The sequence below is a fragment of the Gouania willdenowi genome, chromosome 19 (assembly GCF_900634775.1).
Source record: "Gouania willdenowi chromosome 19, fGouWil2.1, whole genome shotgun sequence".
Lineage (NCBI taxonomy): Eukaryota > Metazoa > Chordata > Actinopteri > Blenniiformes > Gobiesocidae > Gouania > Gouania willdenowi.
The window spans coordinates 26,788,544-26,806,725 of NC_041062.1; positions in this window are offsets into that span (position 1 = coordinate 26,788,544).

Genomic DNA, 18,182 nt, shown 5'->3' on the forward strand with positions numbered 1-18,182 from the left:
AAGTGTTATGTGGGATTTAGAGTCCAGTTTGTTGAGGAGGAGGAGAGCACTGCGATCCGCTCCAGGTTTTCCAGTGTACCGTCTACACCCAGCATCTGTGCCAGGAGTAGCGGCGCTCTGATGACCCGGACTCGGTGACACGTCTGTTGCGTGACGGGATGTGATGCCGACCAGAGGGATGTGATGGAGCTGTGGTCACCGCATTGGGACACAACATACTGGCGCCCTGATCCCCTATGGATTTGTACGATGGTCGCCACAGCTCTCAGTGGTTGTATTTGAGAGCTGGTGATGCTGTGTCGAGGTGTCCGACACACATGATGCGTGTGGTGTGTTGTTGCTAGCAGAGATCCAGGCATGTGGCGGTTAATGACAGTGCATACGCCAGGGTAATCCACAGCTTCCACAGGGATGGGTTCCATGTACGACATTCGCTTGAAGGTCGGGTGATGCAGGTTCCGTGGAGACTGATAGGACTCAATGTTGGATAGTAGCGGCTACCACCACTAGCATAGCCGCTCAAGCAAGTGGCCATCGGGCTCTGCAAACCTTCGATTAAGACAGTCCAGGAGGAGGCAAGCAGCTTATAAAACACAGCCTTAGGTACAATCCTACCTGAAAACATCTGATGTTGGCTCTCAAGGTTTAAGGATTCGAAGCAGAGAATGGACGATCCATTGGACTATGTTGTTGAGAGTATGGAGGTTATATTAAATAATGTTTTATGTTTCTTTAATGGGGTTTTATGATGTTGATTTTGTTGGATGATAAATACTTGTTCATGTGGATCTTGTTGGTTTTTTCTTTATTATGAATTTTATATTTGATATAGTGCATTGAGATGACTGTTGTAAATTGTGCTATACAAATAAGTTGAATTGAATTGAATTAACACTTGACAATAGAAACATATGAAATCGTCATTGGTGGTCTCCATTGGAACGTGCCTACCCAACCCTAGTGGTCATGGCACTGGTGTGTGTGTTGTGTGTGTGTGTGTGTGTGTGGTGTTGGTGTGTGTGTGTGTGTGTGTGTGTTTCATTAACAGTAAACCATAGGACTAACATGCTGTGGAGGCTGATAGATATGACGTTATGTTTAAAGTGATGTCCCACTCCAACTCTCCACTTCCTGGGGTCCATGGACCAGGTTCCCTCACTACTCTCTCTCTGCTCTATGGGGGTCTGAGTCCTCTCACCCCCCGTGTGACTGTTGACCAGAGCAGTTGACAGTCTGCTCAATATACTTTTATACTTTGTTTACGAGTTTCCTATGTTTATATTGAATAATAAAGTGCACATTTTGAAACCGTTGTTTTAATGTTTGTGTCCAACTATACACGTAGTTAAGTACAGTAGGTCAGTAATAATTCAGAATAAATTACATTTTAAGATGCTTAAAAACATCAAACTTATTTTTCTGTGACCAAAAGATAAACAAGAGCTTTTTAATGCAGAAAGGGTCAACCTCTGCGTCACGTTGACGACATGCCCGCTTAAACCAGGCTTAACACACATAGCGCTAACGTGCACAATGCTAACGTGCACAGCCTTAACATGCACTCAAAGTGTGGTGTGTGTGTGTGTGTGTGTGTGTGTGTGTGTGTGTGTGTGTGTGTGTGTGTGTGTGTGTGTGTGTATGTGTGTGTGTGTGTGTGTGTGTGTGTGTATGTATGTGTGTGTGTGTGTATGTATGTGTGTATGTGTGTGTGTGTGTGTGTATGTATGTGTGTGTGTGTGTATGTATGTATGTGTGTGTGTGTGTGTATGTGTGTGTGTGTGTATGTATGTGTGTATGTGTGTGTGTGTGTGTGTATATGTATGTATGTGTGTGTGTGTGTGTATGTATGTATGTACTGTATGTATGCGTGTGTGTGCGTGTATGTATGTGTGTGTATGTATGTATGTATGTATGTATGTACTGTATGTATGCGTGTGTGTGCGTGTGTGTGTATGTATGCGTGTGTGTGCGTTGTATATGTATGTATGTTGTGTGTGTGTGTATGTATGTATGTATGATGTACTGATGTATGCGGTGTGTGTGTGTGTGTATGTATGTGTGTGTATGTATGTATGTATGTATGTACTGTATGTATGCGTGTGTGTGTGTGTGTATGTATGTGTGTATGTGTGTGTGTGTGTGTGTGTATATGTATGTATGTGTGGGTGTGTGTGTATGTATGTATGTATGTATGTACTGTATGTATGCGTGTGTGTGCGTGTGTATGGTGTTGTGATGTGTGTGTATGAATGTGTATGTATGCGTGTAATAATGTGAATATGAGTGTGTATTTGCTGTTAACACATATTAACACATATTAAAACATGTTGGGGATAAAGCAGATAATAATATGTTCCACTGTTTGTTCCCAGAGCTGATGATGGAGGAATCACATGAATGTACGACTCCAGTAGTGAATCACTGCTGATTAAGAATGAGTGTAAATCGTTGAGGTCAGGATTGTCTTTGACTCCTTCTGTCATCAGTAGTTATCAGAAGGAGATTTAAGGGACATATACTGTCATTACCGTCACTATTTCATGAAATTAACTCAAGCTGTGCTGCTGAACATCAGGAGATCTCCTCCCCCTCCTCCTCCTGTTGGAGACGCTTAAACAGAGCTTCACCGTAAGAGTCTGTCATCCTATGATGATGACCCATCATAACACAATATAACAGTGCTGTGCTCTAAACACTATGTATAGTTTCATCTCTAGAGGACCACGGATTTTATGCTGGAATTTGAGTAATTTCAACATAATTGTTCCCTTCTTTACACTTCTACATATACATAAAATACAACATATCTAAGAAACCAACAAACAATAAGTGACACATATCAGTCCCACAGGATCTACACTTTACATTTCCTACATTTGTGACCCAATTTCTAATGATAAAGGGAAATAATATGTCATAATTGAAGATAATTTAAGATTTTGTACTAATTTGGAGTTTTTCCAACAACAGCGGAAAAAGCATCATTTAGCCTTTTTTTTCAGCAGCAGTCATAGAGAGCTCAGGGTCTACACACACACACACATACACATACACATACACATACCCACCCCACACGCACGCACACACACACACACATATCACTCACGCACGCACACACACGCACACACACACATGTACACTCACACACGCACACCACACACCTACACATACACATACCCCACACCCACACGCACGCACACACCACCACACACATTACACTCACGCACGCACACACACCTGGATTGTGTCAGACTGAGACGACCTCTGACCTCTTGTTTCAATGATGTGTGTCTGTGTTTATCAAGAACAAGTGTATCACCTGCTCCACACGTCACCTCTCGTATAGTATAGTATAGTATAGTATAGTATAGTATAGTATAGTCGTATAGTATAGTATAGTATATCTTAGTATAGTATGTTAGTATAGTATAGTGTCTAGTATAGTATAGTATAGTATAGTATAGTATAGTATAGTGTATATACAGTATAGTATAGTTTAGTATAATATATAGTATAGTATAGTATATAGTATCTAGTATAGTATATAGTATAGTATAGTATAGTATAGTATAGTATAGTATAGTATAATACAGTATAGTATAGTTTAGTCTTAATATATAGTATAGTATATAGTATATAGTATAGTATAGTATAGTATAGTATAGTATAGTATAGTATCGTATAGTATAATACAGTATAGTATAGTTTAGTATAATATATAGTATAGTATAGTATATAGTATATAGTATAGTATAGTATAGTATAGTATAGTATAGTATAGTATAGTATAGTATATAGTATATAGTATAGTATAGTATAGTATAGTTTAGTATAATATATAGTATATAGTATAGTATAGTATAGTATAGTATAGTATAGTATAGTATAGTATAGTATAATATAATATATAGTATATAGTATAGTATAGTATAGTTTAGTATAATATATAGTATATAGTATAGTATATAGTATAGTATAGTATATAGTATATAGTATATATAGTATATAGTATAGTATATATAGTATATATATAGTGTATAGTGTATAGTATAGAATAGTATAGTATAGTCTAGTATAGTATAGTATAGTCATAATAATAGTATCTTATAGTATCTAGTATAGTATAGTATAGTATAGTATAGTATAATATATATAGTATATAGTATAGTATAGTATAGTATAGTATAGTATAGTATAGTATAGTTTTGTATAATATATAGTATATAGTATATAGTCTAGTATAGTATATCGTATAGTATAGTATGTATAATATATCGTATATAGTATAGTATAGTATAGTATAGTATTAGTATAATATATAGTAAGTCTAGTATAGTATAGTATAGTATAGTCTAGTTTAGTATAATATATAGTATAGTATAGTATAGAATAGTATAGTATAGTATAGTATAATATAGTATAGTATAGTATAATATATAGTATATAGTATAGTATAGTATAGTATAATATATAGTATATAGTATAGTATAGTATAGTATAGTATAGTATAGTATAGTTTTGTATAATATATAGTATATAGTATATAGTATAGTATAGTATAGTATAGTATAGTATAGTATAGTATAATATATAGTATATAGTATAGTATAGTATAGTATAGTATAGTATAGTATAGTTTAGTATAATATATAGTCATAGTTACACCCTATTCATGAAACCGTACCACGTACTGTCTGTTAAATCACACCTCAACTTACTAAAATTTATATTTTTTATCAACTTGTATGTATGAAACACTATCATTGTTTTTTTATGTACATTTTACATGTTATTAACTAGTTGCATTTTTCAAGACATACTTTATTATATTTCGTGTAATTAGTGTTTTTTTAGGGACTGCAGATGAAAAATAGCCTTTTGGTTAAATCTGGTATGTTGTGTTTTGATATTAATGTGAACTGTTAAATAATAATAATAAATACATAAAAAATGTATGATAGAACAGGTGTCTATCACACACACACACACACACACACACATCTTACCTGATCTAAACTTGCTTCGTATCAGTGTGGAGTGCTCAGAGCCCAGTAGAGTCATAATGCTCACAGTAAAGTCCCAACGTTTAAAAGTTGTTCCAGAATAAAGTCACAGGCTGTGGAGACGTGGCCCCCGACCTGACCCAGCCCGTGGCCCCTAGAGCCCAGAGTGAGAGAGGATGGAGCCGCCGTCATTGACCAGTGCGAGGAATAAACCACCATCAGACGTGTGTGTGTGTGTGTGAGAGAGCTCCCTCCTGTCTGCTCAGTGTGTGTGTGTGTGTGTGTGTTGTGTGTGGCCCAGCTGAGGCTGTGAGCAGGACCAGGGACCAGCTCTGAGGTATGCCCTGCTCAGGGAGGAGGAGGGTTTTCCTCCTACCAAGCCCCTCCCCCTCCCCAGGGTTTGGCTGATGACTTCTTCTTCCTCCCTTGTTGCCACCAGTGTAAATATATCAGCCTATCAGGGGGGGGGGGGGCAACTTAGATATGGGGAAGCAGAGCGTTTAGAGATGAAGGAGGAAGTGGTCGTTATTCTGAGTCTGGAAATGTCCCACTACAAACTCTTATATATTGTCTACTATAGACTATAGTATATACTGTCTACTGTAGACTATAGTATATACTGTCTACTATATACTATAGTATAAACTGTCTACTATAGACTATAGTATATACTGTCTACTGTAGACTAGTATATACTGTCTACTATAGACTATAGTATATACTGTCTACTATAGACTATAGTATATACTGTCTACTATATACTATAGTATATACTGTCTACTATAGACATAGTATATTACTGTCTACTATATACTATAGTATATACTGTCTACTATAGACTATAGTATATACTGTCTACTATATACTATAGTATATACTGTCTACTATATACTATAGTATAAACTGTCTACTATAGACTATAGTATATACTGTCTACTGTAGACTAGTATATACTGTCTACTATAGACTATAGTATATACTGTCTACTATAGACTATAGTATATACTGTCTACTATATACTATAGTATATACTGTCTACTATATACTATAGTATATACTGTCTACTGTAGACTAGTATATACTGTCTACTATATACTATAGTATATACTGTCTACTATATACTATAGTATATACTGTCTACTATAGACTATAGTATATACTGTCTACTATATACTATAGTATATACTGTCTACTATAGACTATAGTATATACTGTCTACTATATACTATAGTATATACTGTCTACTATATACTATAGTATAAACTGTCTACTATAGACTATAGTATATACTGTCTACTGTAGACTAGTATATACTGTCTACTATAGACTATAGTATATACTGTCTACTATAGACTATAGTATACTTCTCTACTATATACTATAGTATATACTGTCTACTATATACTATAGTATATACTGTCTACTATAGACTATAGTATATACTGTCTACTATATACTATAGTATATACTGTCTACTATAGACTATAGTATATACTGTCTACTATAGACTATAGTATATACTGTCTACTATAGACTATAGTATATACTGTCTATATACTACTTATACTGTTACTATAGACTATAGTATATACTGTCTACTATATACTATAGTATAAACTGTCTACTATAGACTATAGTATATACTGTCTACTGTAGACTAGTATATACTGTCTACTATATACTATAGTATACTGTACTATACTATAGTATATACTGTCTACTATAGACTATAGTATATACTGTCTACTATATACTATAGTATATACTGTCTACTATAGACTATAGTATATACTGTCTACTATAGACTATAGTATATACTGTCTACTATAGACTATAGTATATACTGTCTACTATAGACTATAGTATAAACTGTCTACTATAGACTATAGTATATACTGTCTACTGTAGACTAGTATATTACTGTCTTACTATATACTATAGTATATACTGTCTACTATATACTATAGTATATACCTGTCTACTATAGACTATAGTATATACTGTCTACTATATACTATAGTATATACTGTCTACTATCGACTATAGTATATACTGTCTACTATAGACTATAGTATATACTGTCTACTATAGACTATAGTATATACTGTCTACTATAGACTATAGTATAAACTGTCTACTATAGACTATAGTATATACTGTCTACTATAGACTATAGTATATACTGTCTACTATAGACTATAGTATATACTGTCTACTATAGACTAGTATAAACTGTCTACTATAGACTATAGTATATACTGTCTACTATATGCTATAGTATAAACTGTCTACTATAGACTATAGTATATACTGTCTACTATAGACTATAGTATGATTAGGATGATGAGCGTTTTCACTGAAGTATATTTCAAAGTTTCCCAAGATGCATCTGGAACCTCCAGCGTTAAAAACTTTGTTCACACTGAGGCTAAATATCTTTGTTGATTCTCTACCGTGACAGATAGAGCCACTCAGGGGCCACGCCCACAGCACCAAGCACTCCAGTGCGGGTAGAAAATTAGGCCCCCGGCCTGTGACAGCAGATCTCTGCACAGCGGGAGCACACAGCAACTGATAAATCTCTGCCAGCTAGTGCATGACAGGCCAAAGTGGAGCCACCAAGATCAGTGCATGGCCATGCCCACAGCTGGAATATCCTCATGTGGAGGCGTCCGAGGCGGATCACGAGGATGGCCGAAGCCATCAACCTGAGTAATTGAAGACATAATCTGAACTGAACAGATTTGCCCGGTTGAAACAGCGTGACGCACACCCTGAACGTCTTCACCCGCTCCGCCGAAAGATGTGTGGTGAAAGGCGCGCAGGGACAGCCCCAGAAAGATGATCTCCTATGTAGGGGACAACCTGCTCTTTTCCATGTTTATCAACATTGAAAGATTGAATAGGTGATGTAGCAGAATATGCATGTGCGCTCTGGCCTCCGACTCCAATTGTGTCAAAAGCAGCCAATCGTCCAGGCGAACGCCCCGCCTCCTCAGCGGGGCTGTCGCAGCCTCTGTGCATTGCACAAACACCCTTGAGCTCAGAGAGAGGCTGAAAGGGAGCACGCGGTATTCATAACATACCCCCAGAAAGCAAACCTCAGGTACTTCCTTTAGGTCAACAGATGTGAACCAATCGCCCTGTTGCACCAGGCGCAGTAGGGCGGCATGCGTGAGCATCCTGAACTTGTATTTCCTGAGACACCTGTTCAGAGCCCGCAAACCCAGGATAAGGCGAATACATATATACTCTGTTCAGAGTCTCACGTGGGTTAGCTTCATATGACTGCACTCTGAAGAGTTTTTAATGACCTTATTTTAACTGTTGATTCAGGCTGCGCCACTGTTTTGGTACTTTTAGATTTAACGGCAGCATTTGACACTGTCAATGAAATATTGCTTTCACGCCTCAAAAATCATATTGGCATTAAAGGTACTGCGTTCAGTTGGTTTAGATCGTACCTTGAAAATTGATCTCTTCCCGTCCACCTTGGTCCTTACGTTTCTGGAGTTGCCCCACTCAGCTGTGGCGTGCCGCAGGGCTCCATTTTGGGCCCCTTATTGTTTTCAATGTATATGTTGCCCATTGGGTCAATTTTCAGAAAATATAAAATGGACTTTCATTGTTTTGCAGACGACCTGCAAATGTATCTGCCTTTGAAGCCAGACACAGACAATGTTCAAGTTTTGTTTGATTGTTTACAGGAAGTAAAGGACTGGATGGCCTAAAGCTTAATTTACTCTAAATCTGAAATTGTTGTATTTGGTAACTCGTGTGATGTCACTGCTCTGGGCCCTTTGAGTATCTATTTCCACGACTCTGCTAGGAATCTTGGGGTTGTTTTGGACAGTTTATTTAAGTTTGACAAACAAATAAGTTCAGTCGTCAAAAATAGTTTTTTTCAGCTGCGTTTGCTCAGCAAAATCAAATCCTATTTGCCTCACGCCGACCTGGAGCATGTCATTCATGCATTTATTACGTGTCGCTTAGATTATTGTAACTCTCTGTACTGTGGGCTCGATCAAACTTCCATCCGGCGTCTGCAGTTGGTTCAAAACGCAGCGGCGCGTTTGCTCACGGGAACGAGGAAACGTGAGCACATACAGTAACTCCTGTGTTGGCCTCTCTGCACTGGCTTCCAGTCAGTTTTAGGATTCAGTTCAAGATACTGTTGATGGTTTTTAAATGTCTGAATGGTTGGCTCCATCCTACCTTTTAGAGCTTCTGTTGATCTGTGATCCAGGTCAAACACTGAGATCCTCCAATCACATGACTCTAAGTGCAAAACCAGAGGAGACCGGGCTTTGGCTGTAGCGGCTCCGAGTCTCTGGAACAGCCTTCAGCTGAACGTCATAATGGTCCAGTCCATTCATGTTTTTAAGTTTTTGCTTTGGCCTTCAACACAAGTTGAGCAGATCCCATGCATTTTATTATTATTGTTTTATGTTGTATATTTTGTGACTGTTTTTACATTGTACTTTATAATGTTTGCTGTGCAGCACTTTGGGCAGTTGTAGCTGTTTTTAAATGTGTTATATAAATAAACTGACATTGACATTGACTACTTTTCATTGGCTGATGTCTCTCTCTCTCTCTCTCTCTCTCTCTATATATATATATATATATATATATATATATATATATATATATATATATATATATATATATATATACTGGTAACTGGTAAATCACCTGACTTGCACACAGGAGGTCCCCGGTTCAAATCCCTGCTGGAGAAAATGAGCAATATACCATCTGCCAGTGTGGGTCCTTGGGCAAGACCCTTCATGCCACTGCCTACCTCATACAATAATGAGAGACAATGAAATGAATGAAATGCCGGCTCAGACGTCGCCCGGCCAAGCAAGGTCTGCGTCAGGTGCTGGAGAACCAGAGCACCTTGAAAAATGGGCTACTGGAACAAGACAGGTGGGTGTGATAACAGGGCTCTGTTGAAATGCTACTACTCCAGTAACCCTAGTCAGAGGGGCTACATGCAAAGGATGTGTGAGAAATGGTTACTACGAAACCCACAGTCTAAACTCACGCCAAAACACCTAGTAACTCAGTGTTCCAACATCCACAAAAGGCAACTGCTATCACAACTTGAAATTGACGAGGTACATCACTATGCGGCCAACCCCCCTCCAGAAAATGGGTACGGAACCCCAATAACTGCTATCACGCTGAAAAAGGCAGCAAAGATCATGGCAAACATGTCCACCAGGCAACCACAAAGCCAACTACAGAGGCTAAGTGAAGTACATCAACCATCACTGAAACCAATGAGCTGATAAACTCCACAGCAGCAGTGATCCTAGAGACACTTGGCTATCGTAAGAGCTACTATGAGATAAAATATCCACCATGGAAAAGAAGGCTGGTGGCTAACATCAAGGTAGCGCGGAGAGAAGTGAGCCCTTTGACAGAGGCCCTGAAAGGTGCAATGAAAAAACAAGTCCCCAAGAGGTACAATCAGATGCCCATACCTGAAGCATTGGAAACTGCCAAACAAAGGCTCCAAGCCTTTGCCAGCCGCCTCAAGAGGTACACGAGAGACAATGAAGCCAGACGGCTGTTCGCAACTCAACCAGCGAAAATGTACGCTCAATGGCAGGGGAGCAATAGCAAAGCAGACCCACCAAGGCTGTCTGGCATCATAGCGGCTAAGATAAGCAGGCACATGGATCAATACATGAGCACAGCTCAGAAGGGAATTTGTAAAAATACCAGAGGTGCCAAACACCAGCTCCTGGTAGACAGAACAGTCACTAGAGACTGAAGAACCAGAAACACTAACCTGAGCACTGCCTGGATTGATTACAAGAAAGTCTACGACTCAATGCCACATACTTGGATCGTTGAATGCTTGGAGCTATACAACATCAACAGGACTCTAAGAGCCTTCATTGCAAACTCGATGAGGTTGTGTAAAACCACCCTTGATGCCAGTGGCAAGCCACTTGCACAAGTTTCCATCAAATGTGGCATATACCAAGGAGACGCCCTGTCCCCACTGCTGTTCTGCATAGGTCTGAACCCCCTCAGCCAAATAATCAACAAGACTGCCTATGGATACCGACTCAGGAATGGGGCCACCATCAGTCACCTCCTCTACATGGATGACATCAAGCTGTACGCTACTGATCTATACCACCCAGATCTACAGCGCAGACATTGGGATGTCATTCGGACTAGAGAAATGTGGTTGGATGGTGACTAAGAGAGGGAAGGTAGTCCACAGGGATCTCACTCCCAGAAGGAACAATAGCAGACATTGAAGACAGTCACAAGTACCACGGAATCCCACAAGCAAATGGCAACCTCGAAGAGGTGACAAGGAAAGCGGCTACGGCCAAATACCTCCAACAAGTAAGGCGTGTCCTAAGAAGCCAGCTCAATGGCAAGAACAAGTCCCGGGCAATAAACAGCTACGCCCTGCCAGTAATCAGATACCCTGCAGGAATAATAAGCTGGCCAAAGGATGAGATACAGACCACAGATGTTAAGACACCAAAGCTCCTAACCATGCACGGAGGGTTCCACCCCAAATCCAGCACCCTGAGACTGTACGCTAGCCGTAAAGAAGGAGGCCGAGGTCTCGTGAGTGTGAGAGCCACTATCCAGGATGAAACATCTAAGATCCATAAGTACATCAAGGACAAGGCTCCAACAGATGATGTGCTCAGTGAATGTCTCAGACAATGGGGAACAGAAGATGAGGTGCTGGAGGTTCCATCATGGGAGGACAAGCCCCTACATGGGATGTACCACCCAAACATAACTGAAGTGGTGTATATCAGGAAATGGTACCAATGTCTAGACAGAGCTGGACTAAAGGACAGCACAGAGACACTCATCATGGCTGCACAGGAGCAGGCCTTGAGCACCAGAGCAATAGAGGCTCAGATCTATCACACCAGACAAGACCCCAGGTGTAGACTGTGCAAAGAGGCCAATGAGACAATCCAGCACATAACTGCAGGGTGTAAGATGCTGGCAGGGAAAGCTTACATGGAGCTCCATAACCAAGTGACTGGTATAGTGTACAGGAACATCTGTGCAGAGTATGGGCTGGAAACCCCAAGGTCAAAGTGGGAAACACCTCCAAAGGTGGTAGAGAATGACCGAGCCAAGATCCTGTGGGACTTCCAGATACAGACGGACAGAATGGTAATGGAGAACCAACCAGACATTGTGGTGGTGGACAAAGAGCAGAGGAAAGCCGTTGTGGTCGTCATAGCAACACCGAGCGACTTCAACATCAGGAAAAAGGAACACGAGAAACTAGAGAAATACCAGGGGCTCAGAGAAGAGTTGGAGAAAACCTGGAGGGTGAAGGCATCAGTGGTGCCCGTGGTCATTGGGGCACTCGGGGCAGTGACCCCCAAACTGGAGGAGTGGCTACAGCAGATCCCAGGAAATACATCAGACATCTCAGTCCAGAAAAGTGCAGTGTTAGGAACAGCAAAGATACTGAAGAACCCAGGCCTCTGGTAGAGGACCTGAGCTTGAAGGAAAAAGAGACCGCCCACAGTGGGTGAGCGAGAGAGAGAGAGAGAGAGAGAGAGACATCAGCCAATTAAAAGTAGTCATAAGAAGCTAACCCAGGTGAGACTCCTCCCACTAGTCTCACTCTCTGGTATCACATATTGGCCCCTCCCACACCATGTGATGGGAGCCAATCTCAGACTCTGAACAGAACAATGAAGGAGAGAAACATATATTACAATAAACATGCAAAGGTCAAAATTGTCATTTAAAACAGGAAATCATAAAGCATCCAACTGATAAATCCAGAAAGTTTCTGGGTTCTCCTCTAATCAAAGGTTTACCATGTTCAATACCCACAATGCTCAGTAAGGTAAAAAGTTCACTTCTTTATTTTTGGTACTAATTGTATATTTATGCTCAGCTAGTTCATCTCATACGTCTTTTTGTACGTCCATGGACACAAAAACTGCTTTATGAAGTGTTACAATTAATTAAATCATTTTGTTTAAAAGTGTTTTTTAGTCCTTCATTTATGCAACATTATCACAATAAGGACAGTTGTTTTGTTTTCCACTGGTGGGCGTGAGTCCATCAATGTGTCTTAGAGTGTGTTCATGTCTAAATGAAACATTTTAGATGAATTTATAAAAGGATCTGTTATACGTCCTCTGATGTTTAATCTTCTGATAGATCTAGTTCAATAAAAACACTTCAGCCTGAAATATATCCTCAAAAACAGGGATTACGTGTGTGTGTGTGTGTGTGTAGGATGTAAACTGGTGCACACACATCTGTGCTGTGTGCTAATTAGCAGGTGAAAGTGTTTAAAGGGAAGGTCCTGACAGTGTACACACACACACACACACACACACAGCGTCACAGACGGATTCCTCACAGGGTCATACAGACCCTTCTTAATCCTCCCCTTTAATTGGCCAAGTGTCAACGGACATGACAAGTCTCATCTGTGTGTGTGTGTGTGTGTGTGTGTGTGTGTGTGTGTGTGTGTGTGTGTGTGTGATAGAAACAGGTTGATTCACCAACTGTGAAGAAATGTACATCAAACTGTTTTTGTGTCATTGGCCACGTTTACATGGGAGCTTTAATTCCTCTTTCATTCAGAATAAAATTTAAATCCTCTTTAAACTGAGCATGTAAACACTTACAGGGACGAGAGATTCAAGGTAGAAAATGGAAGGGTTGATTATTGTAAAGTGAGAGTGAGGTGTGAAGTTGTGCATATTGTGCTTATTGTGTTGTGTAATCAATCCATTCTGGTGACCAGTGTGAAAATTTGACATTTATTTGAGGAAAACCCCTTGAGATGTAGCATCTCGTTTTCGAGGAGGACCCAAAAAAACACAACAATTCACATACAGCACAATACAGAAGTAAAACAACTAATAAGGACAAATAACACAATATTGCTCACAACACACAATCTCCCACAACCTCACATCTCAGGATAAACATATACATAGATATACAACTACATTTACAGTATATAGATCCACATTCATAATATATCCAAATAGAGCATACATATACATACACAGCAATACACATACATAAGCATAGCCATACACACAAAGGCAAATATAGCTTATGAACATAGCTATACATTACATATCAATCTCCTTCTTTCTATTGACTGTGTTGACCATCTGTTTTTACGTATCTACCAGTGGCGGCTGCTGGTCTTTCATGCAGGGGAAGCTCATTTTCTGCCTACTTCAGAAAATGTATCTGTTTATTTAAATGTGAATTCTAGTAGAATTCACATTTTGTTGTCAACAACTATTTGTAGATTATCACACACGCGTAGCTGCTGCGCGCTGGAGTGTGAGTGTTTGGTCAAAAGTCTCACAACACAAGCAGTAACAGTCTCCACAAACACCAAAAACAGACACTAGGTTTGTCAGAAGTTGATTCGCTATGAGAGGATCAGCAAAGTCTCCGTGTCAACACAGAGCAACGGACTGAAATATTTGAAAAACCCGCCTGTGTGCTTACAACGTCATACTCTCTGATTGGCTCATTTCGCTGTCAATCAAAATTGAATTAGCCTGAGACAGATCATCCAATCATCATCCATTATTCCAGCGTCCGGAACAGACAGATCCAGCCCACTGCTCCATAGACCTCCTGTGAAGCCCGGCGTCCGATGGGCGGGACTAAGTGCGTCATAACCGAGCATTTATCCAATGAGCGTCTAGTTTGACTGCAGTGGATCAACCACTAAATCCTGTCCCATTGAAGTCAATTGAAGCTGAACTTCACCACTGTTTATTAACACTGTGACGCTGCGGTAATGAATGAAGAACGTCACGCTGTCACTGTCAGTTTCCTGTTATAAGAAGCTGATTCTGAACTAAACATACATGTGTTCTGTCATATATTTAGTCAATGAAATGTACACACAACACTACATATTTGACCACTGATTTTAGGGGAAGCTGAGGTTCCCTTGTAGTCTTAAAGCATCCGCCACTGGTATCTACATAGAGCTGTTCTAAAGGAGCCTAAGGTGGTCAGTGACCTCAGTGATGGGGCAGATGGTTCCAGTCTGAGGGAGCTTTAAAACAGAAGGATCTCCAACCAACCTCTTTACAAATGGGTGGAACAATAAAAGTTAAATACTGGGAGAGTCTCTATTGATAAGTTGGGAAAACTGAACAAAATAGCATTTTAAATATGGTGGTAAGGAAAAATGGATACATTTAAAAATAAACTGAAACCAGTGATAATGCTGTCTTTTGTTGGGCTGTATCCAGTTCATCTCATCATAGAGCTCACAGTGATGAGTTCTGTATGGACATTTTAAAATAAATCTACACAAAAAGTTGAACATAACATTAAGTGAATTTAGATGGATGTTATATATATTTTGATAAACTATATCTGCATAATCAATTATGGGTAGAATAAACTGAGAGATTATTTTCTTTTTTTACTTGTAAAGTAAAACAGTTTGAGGACCGATAGAGAGGCATTAAACAAGAATATATGCGTTTTAATACAAGATCAATATGTGGTTTGAAGTTTAACTGGGCGTCCAGCCACAATCCAAGATACTTGCCAGAGGTCTCCTTTGTCATCTGGGAGCCATTTTCAAAATTGATATTTAAGTCATCAATTTGGAGTAAATAGCGAGTCCCAAAAAGCATACAAAATTTTTTTTTTCATATTGAGTTTTAGGAAATACATTTTTAGCCAGTATAGGATTGAGTTGAAATCTGTCTGTAATTTGATTTGAAGTTCAGACAAGTTAGAATCTGAAAAATGAAGTGCAGTATCATCTGCATATAGATTAACTTGACAATTTTTACATAATTGCGGGAGATCATTAATAAAGATGGAAAATAAAAGAGGACCAAGAGTAGAACCCTGTGGCACACCTTTTTCCACGAGACATTGACTAGAATGTGAATCTTTAAAAACAACAAATTGACGACTGTTATGGAGATAAGCATTAAACAATAAGAGGGCATTCCTGTTAAAACCTATTGCATTAAGTTTATCCAATAGTAAGTCGTGATCTACCAGATCAAAGGCTTTTGACAGGTCAATAAATATAGCACCTGTGTATTGGTTATGATCACATCATTAGTAAATTTAACTAAAGCTGTTGTTGTGGAGTATCCAGAGCAGAAGCCTGATTGAAAAGGAGATAACATATTGAAATGATTGAGATATTCATATAACTGTTGAAAAATTATTTTATCTAATATTTTTGTAACTGTACAGATTATAGAAATTGGACGAAAACTACTTAAATCAGTCTTATCTCCTTACTTGAATATCAGAGTCACTCTTGCTGTTTTCCAGATAAGTGGAATAAAATTGGTGTCTAAGGACATGTTGAACAGATCAGTTACTGGATCCAAGCTAAAGACATTTGGCTTCCAAACATCTGGACCAGCACTACTATTTTTTAACTCAGAGATGGCTTGAAGTACATCATATTGTTGAATTCTAGTAAAGGAAAAGAGGAATAATCACAGTGGGTGGCACTGCTAATAAAAGAAAAGTGTGTGTTGAAGGCCTCGGCAGTTGTTTATGGGTCTGTAATAAAGTTATCATTGAGAAGTACACGATTAGTAGAATCATGATTTGATTTAAGAAGCTGATTAAGATGTTTCCAGAACTGTTTGGGATCATTTGAATTCTAAGTAAATGTTTCTTTATAGTAGTTGGAGCTAGAATTCCTGGTTTGCGTTTTGCAGTGATTCCTCAAACGCTTATATTCATCCCAGTCAGAGTTATCCTTCAATTTCTTATGTTTTTCCCAAGCTTGGTCCCACTTTTTAAAGAGATTAATTCAATCTGGACTGATCCATGGGAGATGTCTAACCTTTACACAAATTGTTTTTAATGGAGCATGTTTTTCAATTACATTATAAACTTCAGAGTGAAAAATGTCCCAAGCATATTCAACATCAGGAATCAGGTGAAATCTAGAGCAGTTAATACTGGCCAAGTCATTTAGAAATTGTTCAGTATTTATATTATTACTTTGTCCAATTTTTATGTATTTTGGTGGGAGTTGGGGCATTTTAATTTTCCACACACAAAAAATTATATGAGAAAATACACCAGATGCAGTTATTCTATTTGGTTTAGAAATGAGTATCCAGTCTATCAAAGATGAGGAATGGTTGTCAACTCTGGGTCTTTTATTAGTTGTATAAGGTTGATATTTGCTACTAAATTTCTGTCATTTGAGGAGGAACGATGGAGCCAGTTACTATTAAAATCGCTGAAAACTATAATTTCACTGTTTTTCTTAATTGAGTTAATTTTGTTGATAATTGAGTTCATTGAGTTAGAGAGAGAAGATGGATGCCTATAAATATTACTAATTATTATATGTTTATTTTCATGAAAACTTATTTTTGTAAATAGTGATTCAAAGTTAAAAGGCTCAATTATTGGTGTAAGGAGTTCAAATGTAAGATTTCTAGAGACATATGTCACTAATCCTCCACCCCTGGAACCTCTGTCAGCTCTATAATTACTATATCTAATATGTTTATATGTAATCATGTTTCTGAGATGGTGATAATATGGGGTTTATTATAAGAAATCCAGACTCTCAGAAGGTCAATTTTTGGTACGAGACTCCTTTTGTTGAGATGGATCATTTTTAGACCCTTAGACAATTCTATTCTAAGTTAGACAATAAAGCATGAGATGAAAGGATGAGGAGAGAGAGGGTACAGAGCAAAAAAAAGAAAAAAACATTCATAGACAGACAGAAACACACAAAATACAGAAAAACATAGAACATACGTTATGAGATCAGAGATAAGAGGCTCTCTGCAGTTAAATGGAATAGCCTGCTGCTTTTTACTGCATAGTACGGTAGGGCTCAGAAGTTAAAAAAAGAAAAAAAAAAAACATTTTATAAAGTAAGGAGGGTGAAAATCAATGGCAGCTTATGTTTGTTCATAATAGAAATCAACTCAATTTCACAAGCACAAAGTTTGCCTTTTCTTTTCAGTCCGTTGCACTCTTTACGACATGTCAGAGTAACGTGCGACACAACACGTCAGAATACGGCAAACAAAGAAAGTGCTTATGGCCAAAACAACAACTAGAAGAGGTGCTTGCAGTTTAGTGTCCAATAATGACATTTACAGTAAACAGGTGTTAGTTTTTACTGTATATTAGTGTCAGAAA